An 8,984-nucleotide genomic window follows, 5' to 3' on the forward strand; every position below is an offset into this window, starting at 1 on the left:
GGACTACGGCTGTTTGAAAGGTTTTCTTCCATAAAATTAATTGATTCTAGACTAATTTGACTTAACATTTCCAAATCACGTATAATTTTTTGGGAATAATCCATATAAACTATGCTATAAACAAAAAATTGTAGGATTATTTACTGAGTGTGCACTGTTCGACGACGCCATTGCTTAAGCTTGTTTTCGTCGTAGAGCGGTGCATCGAACGGCGGGCGAGTGTTTTCTGATAAGTTATTTTTCTGCAAAAATTCGCTGAACTTTGGAGACATCATTAATATAAATATAATTTTTATGGCCGTTAAATAATAAATGGTTTTTAGTAGGTCGGCTGCTCGTTCAACTCAACGGTTTGTGCAATGTTTGCTATTGGTCCAGATTCGACCAATCCCGTCGCAACACGAGTCGGCGATGATGTTTTATCGTGTTATACGAGTCTCTTTTAGCGTGTTATACGAATACGATCGCAATTTTTTCGCTGTTATACGAATTTGTGTTATATGAACAGGTGTTTTAGGGGTCTACTGTATATCATTGTAATTAAAAATTTTTTTATTTCAAAACGTATGAGTAATAGCAGTGAGCTATTCTCCGTGTTTGGACTTGATCTGTCAGGTGCCAGAAGACAACTTGGGTTGGAAATCGTATTAGCTCTTTTCTTTTGTCTAAGGCATAGTTTAACACATGTAGAATGAAGTTTGTAATTTGTCATAAATGCAAAAATAAATCATTCTCAAGAGGGATGTTTAGCCACTTAATAAATCTCCTTATCTTTTGTATATTTCAGAGCGTAACTCGCTTCCTAGTCTTTATCATATACAGTGGTGCCTCGTATAACGTACTTAATCCGTTCCAGGTGCACGTCCGTTATACGAAACGCATTTTCCCATAGAAATACATGTTAAAACATATAATTCGTTCCGCAGCATAAAATAACCGTACTGTACCATAAAAAATGAAAATGGAGCAGACACCAATTATGCCGGGTAGTCAGATGTTGTGAGGAGGAGGTGGAAGAACACTTTCTTTACACATTCATACAGATACAGACTTTTTACACATTGCAGCGGGTCTNAAGTGTTGCCATACCGTAAACATAAAATAAAATTAAAATGTTTTTTAATTATATCATTTAAAAACTATTTTAGTTTCATTATGTTATATTATTACGGACTATGCGTTTACATTTAATAATGAAAACTTTAATAAAGTGAATATAACGCGTAGTGATATTTTTTTTAATTCAAAAAGTTCTTTTAGCGCCCTCTTGGGCACTAAAGCAGCAGTGTTGCCAAAATAGGGTGCGTTAATAGCGGTCGCTCTGCGTCTCTGCTACTACGGGAGTGCGCCGCTGTTTGTAGGCATTTAGGAACAACGGTGAAAGAAAGAAAGATGGCGGCGCCCGCACTGTAGATAGTATCGTGATTGAGGAATCTATAATTCTAAAATATGAGCTTTTAAAGGCAAAAGAAGAATCCCAATTGTAAAATTTAACCATAAAATGGATTATTTGTTGAAAGATCATTCAAAATAGCCACGAAAAAATTAGAATGCCGGCTAATATCCGAAAAAATTCGAAAAGACACTTACATCACCGCGTGCACTAACTTGCGCTTTCACAACTTCTAAATTTTTATTCATAAAAACCACATAATTGACCCCGAAACGAAACTATCTGAGCCATGGAGGACGCCATGTTGCTTTCCACCGCAAACTACTGCTACAAGCGGCCGTTTTTGCCGTTCGACGGCGCAGTCCAACCAGAATTTAGGAACGCGTTCCGCAGGCATTTTTAAACGGATGTCGCTCGCGCGGAGTTACGCGGAGGAATAAAAGAACGCACCCATAGATATTTTTCATCTAGTTCTAGATTACTGTATTTTTGTTGATCTAGATGTTTAAAATACAGATTTAGATAATGAATGTTAATCTAGATTATTTTTATTTCAGTCTAGATAATTTTAGATATTTTTTAAGTTTAGATATTAAATTTGTCAACTTCAATGTATAGGAAAAAAAAATTGAACTTTTAACCATGTGCTTATTAGGAGTCATTAGAAGTCATTCAGCTGCTCCACTACTAATGAGTCTTTAATTTTCGGGAGTTGTGACGTATGCCATAATTGAATCATTATCTGATCAATCATTAATTTATCTTTTCGGTCATCAGTGAATATTTCGATCCAGATGTGGAAAGGACATTAGACATTTGTAATCTCCACATTTGCCTCTAGCATATGTATTCTTAAATATAATTAAAATATAACAGCTTATGTATTATTGAAAAGTTTGCTTAATTAGAACTTAAAACTACTTTTAACAGAATTATTGCAAAATGCCGAAATTTAAACAATATCAACAAAAGATTCGTAAGGAGTGGTTAGAAGACAAATTTTTAGAGAGGTCGCGGCCGACGTTATCATCGCGAAAACGTCGGCCGCGACCTCTTTATTAATGAAATGAGTAATGGCGATTCCCTGAGACGAAACTAAAGCTCATTGTATGTATTTTAAGTGCGATCTAAAAGACTCATGCAGAATCAAAGAAACATGGTAGGACAATGCCCTATAAGACTCAATCTCCTCTGACTTCTGTAACATGCGGTATAATAATGAATCATCCGAACTTAAAGAGCTACGTTTATGAGCTGCCATTGTGCCATTTAAAACTGTGATCACTTAGTTGACATGTACAAGGCCAATATTAATGACAGCAAGACAGTTTCAAGTATGAGAATGCATCGTATAATTTGTACAAACATTATGAAAAGTATCCTTTGTGCTCGTTTTAAACAGTGTGTGGCGGCCGAATAATTGTAACCTAGCGCTGCATCTGAAAATCCAGATGGTGCTATTAAAACATGTGCTGTTTGTCCGCCATATTCTTCTTCTCTCTCTTGGCTACCCTACTCATGACAAGTGAATGTTCTGTACCGACGCAAGCTTGTAACCGATAGAGCTTTACTCAATAAGTGTAAAACAAAATCTTATACGTGATTGTAAATAAATTTTCATGGTGAGATATAAAGCTTCGGTTATTTTATAAATCAACGAACACTCAAGTGGTGCATCAACCACCACACAGTGTTTGAGAGATAATATAGATGATAATAGAAATAATATAGAAATAAAATAAAAGAAAATATTGCCTGCTGGTCCGAACAAACTTTAATAAAGAATTTTTATATTCGCCAAACCGTATATTAAAATACGTTTAATGTTACAAACATGGTTTTTAATACCATCGTTTTATAAGTTCGAAGAAATCAATTAATATGAAATTTCAGGTATCCAGATATAAAAACATGTATTTCAAATGGAAAAACAAATTATAGTTTAATTGAATAATTTTAATATCGATCGTTCTGCCATAATTAAGACTACGATATTTGCATCTTTCTTATTTTTTTACTCCAGATATTACGAAAATAAAATATTTCATATAACAGGTGGATACAGTAGACTCCCGTATAACACGGTAGATACGTTCCGTGTTATATGAATTCCGTGTTGTACAAGTCATTTAAATACATGAGCCAATCACAGCCCGACACGTGTGCAGTTTAGAGGCTACAGCTGTTTGAAAGGTTTTCTTCCATAAAAGTAATCGATTCTAAACTAATTTGACTCAACATTTCCAAATCACGTATAATTTTTTGGGAATAATCCATATAAACTATGCTATAAACAAAAAATTGTAGGATTATTTACTGAGTGTGCACTGTTCGACGACGCCATTGCTTAAGCTTGTTTTCGTCGTAGAGCGGTGCATCGAACGGCGGGCGAGTGTTTTCTGATAAGTTATTTTTCTGCAAAAATTCGCTGAACTTTGGAGACATCCTTAATATAAATATAATTTTTATGGCCGTTAAATAATAAATGGTTTTTAGTAGGTCGGCTGCTCGTTCAACTCAACGGTTTGTGCAATGTTTGCTATTGGTCCAGATTCGACCAATCCCGTCGCAACACGAGTCGGCGATGATGTTTTATCGTGTTATACGAGTCTCTTTTAGCGTGTTATACGAATACGATCGCAATTTTTTCGCTGTGTTATACGAATTTGTGTTATATGAACAGGTGTTTTAGGGGTCTACTGTATATCATTGTAATTAAAAATTTTTTTATTTCAAAACGTATGAGTAATAGCAGTGAGCTATTCTCCGTGTTTGGACTTGATCTGTCAGGTGCCAGAAGACAACTTGGGTTGGAAATCGTATTAGCTCTTTTCTTTTGTCTAAGGCATAGTTTAACACATGTAGAATGAAGTTTGTAATTTGTCATAAATGCAAAAATAAATCATTCTCAAGAGGGATGTTTAGTCACTTAATAAATCTCCTTATCTTTTGTATATTTCAGAGCGTAACTCGCTTCCTAGTCTTTATCATATACAGTGGTGCCTCGTATAACGTACTTAATCCGTTCCAGGTGCACGTCCGTTATACGAAACGCATTTTCCCATAGAAATACATGTTAAAACATATAATTCGTTCCGCAGCATAAAATAACCGTACTGTACCATAAAAAATGAAAATGGAGCAGACACCAATTATGCCGGGTAGTCAGATGTTGTGAGGAGGAGGTGGAAGAACACTTTCTTTACACATTCATACAGATACAGACTTTTTACACATTGCAGCGGGTCTTTTTTTTTTGTTTTTTAATCGGAGTCAGATTCAGGAGAGGCTACCGGAACTTGCAGGGTCAACTTCTCTTGTTCCATCCTTTGTTTTTTGCCCGCTGGCTTCTTGAAAAACATGACCAAGGTGGTCTGTTTCTCTTTCTTCTTTAACACCTGTCGGAAATGACGGACAAAGGTGTCATCGTAGAGATCATTGATCCTGTTGGCCTCAGCTCTGTTTGGATAATGAGTGTTGGTAAACTCCTGAACCTCTCCCCATTCGACAAGAAAGTTTTTGTCAACTTTCACTCCTGATGATTTCTTGCTTTGTTTCAATTGAAATCACCTTTCTGTTTTTTTAGAAGCCATGATGCATTATAAATGACTTAACTTGCCAGATTATATGATACGAATAATTCTTTATTAATTAAGATCACTAAACACTTCTACGAGCTACTCTCGCTCCGTTTGTTTTTTACAACCTCTTTTCGTCCCGCCACCTCGGCATCTACACAATTACATTTCGTTTATTTGAATCGTCAACATATACTGTATTACATTACATTTAATGTTTATTTAAATCATCAACATATATTACATTACATTTCTACTTCAGATATACTAATAATACATTCTAATAATACTAATATATCCTAAAAATAGCAGATTGTCATTGGCAACGGCAAAAGAGTGGAAACATCATTCGCACTTGTTCGAAGAAAGTGCATTGTTCGTCTCACGTAACTGCCGAACGGAAAGTCCGTTGTTCGCAGCAAGTCCTTTGCTCGAGTCTCGTAACGGTCAAACAGAAAGTCCGTTATTCGCAGCGTCCGTTATTCGAGGCGTACGTTATACGAGGCACCACTGTATCCGTAAAATTCAGGCACCTTAATTTAACAAAATTTCACTTTTATTCTTAGATTATAAAGTGTCGCTCAAATAAATGTAACAAGGTAGACGAAAAGAGGTTACTAGACTTGAAGTCAATTCATTTTTCGGTTCGAACGATCATCATAAAATCGAAATTTTTATTCATCTTTATTCGGACACGAAACACGAGAATATTACATTTTTGAATACATATTACTGTTAACATGAATGTATATGCAAGGAATGATCCGCTGTTCAGCGACAGAGAGGCGCAAAAATCACGAAATTCGGTGAAAAATCCGAACGTTTTACATTAAATTTCGTGGCGACGCAACAATATAACTCTGACAATTTGTTGCGAGCGGTCGATTATTGTTATTACGAACAGTTGGATTTTTGGTTCGTGCGAATTAAATTAACGTTTTTATTAAAATTTAAAATTGTTTGATTTTTATTTAAAATAAAAGATATATATTTTTAAAAAAGTATATGTTTAAGGGGCGGCAATTTGTCTTTTTGTCCGGTGCGACATAAATGCTAGAGCGGGTTCTGCTAGATAGAACATTGTCCATCATCCTGGAAACAAAGCAGGAGAACAAGCAATATTTCAGAAACAAATCCTGCCGATCGTCCAAAAGATAAAGAATAACTTTACCCATTTAAAGAATATTCTTTACCTATGCAGATCACCAACCATATGACAACTTAGGATAAAGGTTTGGCTTGATGTTTGATGGGGTAAGACAGCACAACTCGTGTGCGATGTCCCCGGAGACGTTCTATGGGAATCTAGCCCCTATTTGGGTAGTATTAAATACGTGGAGAAAACTCAAAAAATTCCACGCAGCCAGCCCGTTGGTAAGGCGCGAACACACGATAAACTACCAGCGTTCAGTGGTTTTATCTACTCGGCTACTAGTGGGCAAAATATAAAAGCGTTTGATCTTCCCTCGGGTATTCAGCCAAGCACCCTTCTAGCCTAACAACTAGTAAACTATTAATATTTAGCCTTCCAGCTAGTCGGCAACGAGATTATCCAATCATCTTGGCTACTCCATCGCCTTTTGATATATAACGGGATGCAGTATGTACTGTACAGTACAGTTGCACATATTATCGTAATAAGAATTTCTGTAAAATATGAGATTGAATAGAAAAAAAATTTAAAAAACCATCCGTCGAGGCGGATTTGAACCACCGACCTATGGATTTCAGTAAGATTAACCTCTACAGTCCACCGCTCTACCAGCTGAGCTATCGACGGAACAGAAACGAGTTCTTAGAAAATTATATATACATTTTTAATGAGGTCATTCCTTCGCTTGTATAAAGCTTCTGTGTATTTTTCGGGGAGAGTGATCGACCGGATACGTCGACTCCCTCACCGTCCCTCACCACCCGGCCACTCCTATTGTGGACCTGGCCGAACCCATAATGGGCTTGCTAAAAGAGGCTCTCTTCTTTTTTTTAAATTCTTTCCGCGGGGCGGAAAGTTTTAAAAAAAAGTATGTTAGAAAGGTTATAGATTTCTTAATGGAATGAAATTTGCATTTTTACTGCCATACATAAAGCAAAGCTTTTATCGTACCTTAAAATTTATACTTTGTGTATCTGTGATGTTTTAGTCAAATTTGCATTCTACCGTTCATGACACTAAAAAAGTACAGTTACAATCTTCAGTGTTAATTACGACCCATATATTATTTGATATCAATGCAGAAACATTAAATAATAGAATGAATGACCTCATTAAAGATTTATATATTATTTTCTAAAAGCTTGTTTCCGTTCCGTCGATAGCTCAGCTGGTAGAGCGGTGGACTGTAGAGGTAGTGCTTACTGAAATCCATAGGTCGGTGGTTCAAATCCGCCTCGACGGAGGATATTAATTTTTATTTTTCGCCTTTTTTAAAGTCCGATATTTTACAAAAATTTTCTGCATTATTTACTGTGGTGTATAAATAAGACATACTTAGCGTACATATGTTTCTTGAAATGTGACGTGGACGATGGATCAACTTTATTTATAGATAAAAATTCTTTTATAATTACAGCAGAAGAAAAAAAATATATATGTTTAAAAGAAAATATCTAGAAAAGATATAAATAATTAGTCTAATAGAATAAACTGTATAAAAGAGAATGAAATTGTAGGAAAATTTTCTTAAAAATTAAGCGTATTTTGACGTAAATAATTTTCGCCTTAGGCTCATTGTAATGCGGAAGAACATCCCATTTAAAATCACAACACATTGAGACAAGGTTATGCTGGGCAAGCAAACACGTTGTAGAAAAACAATGGAAAGGTGTTAGTTTAGTGATGAAAAAAAGTAGAATTTAGATGGCCGTGATGTGTGGGCCTTTTAGTGGCATGATATTAGAAAAGAACCTAGAACATATTTCAGTACACATCAAGGAGGAGGAAGAATTATGGTTTGAGCAGGATTTGGATATGGTGGGAAAACTTCAATTGCATTTATTTCTGGACAACAAAGCTCAGAACTTTATCAACAGTATCTTTAACTTCATACAAAGGGTGCATATACTTTTGGGATCAAACTGATCCAAGATCACTTCGATCACTGATCCAAGATCACTTCGATCGTACAAATCGTGTATAGAAACGAACTACTGTGATCCGATCGATCTCTATTTGCGTATACAAACGTCATCTAGGATCAACTGGATCTCGATCAAACTAATCCTAGCGGAGGGTAGGATCGTTTGGATCGGATAAAAGAGATTAAAGATGGCGGCTTCCATGATCGAAGTTAAGCTGACAGTGCATTTCTTCCTTTTCCTATTACTATTTCTTTTGATTGTAATAAAACTGAATCCTTCAGATATACTAATAATACATTCTAAGAATACTAATATATCCTAAAAATAGCAGATTGCCATTGGCAACGGCAAAAAGTGGAAACATCATTCGCACTTGTTCGAAGAAAGTGCATTGTTCGTCTCACGTAACTGCCGAACGGAAAGTCCGTTATTCGCAGCGTCCGTTATTCGAGGCGTACGTTATACGAGGCACCACTGTATCCGTAAAATTCAGGCACCTTAATTTAACAAAATTTCACTTTTATTCTTAGATTATAAAGTGTCGCTCAAATAAATGTAACAAGGTAGACGAAAAGAGGTTACTAGACTTGAAGTCAATTCATTTTTCGGTTCGAACGATCATCATAAAATCGAAATTTTTATTCATCTTTATTCGGACACGAAACACGAGAATATTACATTTTTGAATACATATTACTGTTAACATGAATGTATATGCAAGGAATGATCCGCTGTTCAGCGACAGAGAGGCGCAAAAATCACGAAATTCGGTGAAAAATCCGAACGTTTTACATTAAATTTCGTGGCGACGCAACAATATAACTCTGACAATTTGTTGCGAGCGGTCGATTATTGTTATTACGAACAGTTGGATTTTTGGTTCGTGCGAATTAAATTAACGTTTTTATTAAAATTTAATTCATACAATTTCTCAA

At 35.7% G+C, this 8,984-nt stretch overlaps 1 protein-coding gene and 2 non-coding genes across 3 annotated transcripts in view; 2 read left to right on the forward strand and 1 right to left on the reverse strand.

Moving 5' to 3' along the window:
* Window positions 1-8,984, forward strand: part of LOC111618607 (histone-lysine N-methyltransferase SETMAR-like) — a 15,451-nt gene that overhangs the window by 1,173 nt on the left and 5,294 nt on the right. The window lies entirely within an intron of this gene.
* On the reverse strand, window positions 6,662-6,751 carry Trnay-gua. The gene is given in 2 exon segments: window positions 6,662-6,697; window positions 6,715-6,751. It is a non-coding gene; the product is annotated as a tRNA-Tyr (tRNA).
* Window positions 7,278-7,367, forward strand: Trnay-gua. Its single transcript is given in 2 exon segments — window positions 7,278-7,314; window positions 7,332-7,367. It is a non-coding gene; the product is annotated as a tRNA-Tyr (tRNA).

This window comes from Centruroides sculpturatus, unplaced genomic scaffold (genome assembly GCF_000671375.1).
Source record: "Centruroides sculpturatus isolate CEXI.00-Female unplaced genomic scaffold, Cexi_2.0 scaffold94, whole genome shotgun sequence".
NCBI lineage: Eukaryota > Metazoa > Arthropoda > Arachnida > Scorpiones > Buthidae > Centruroides > Centruroides sculpturatus.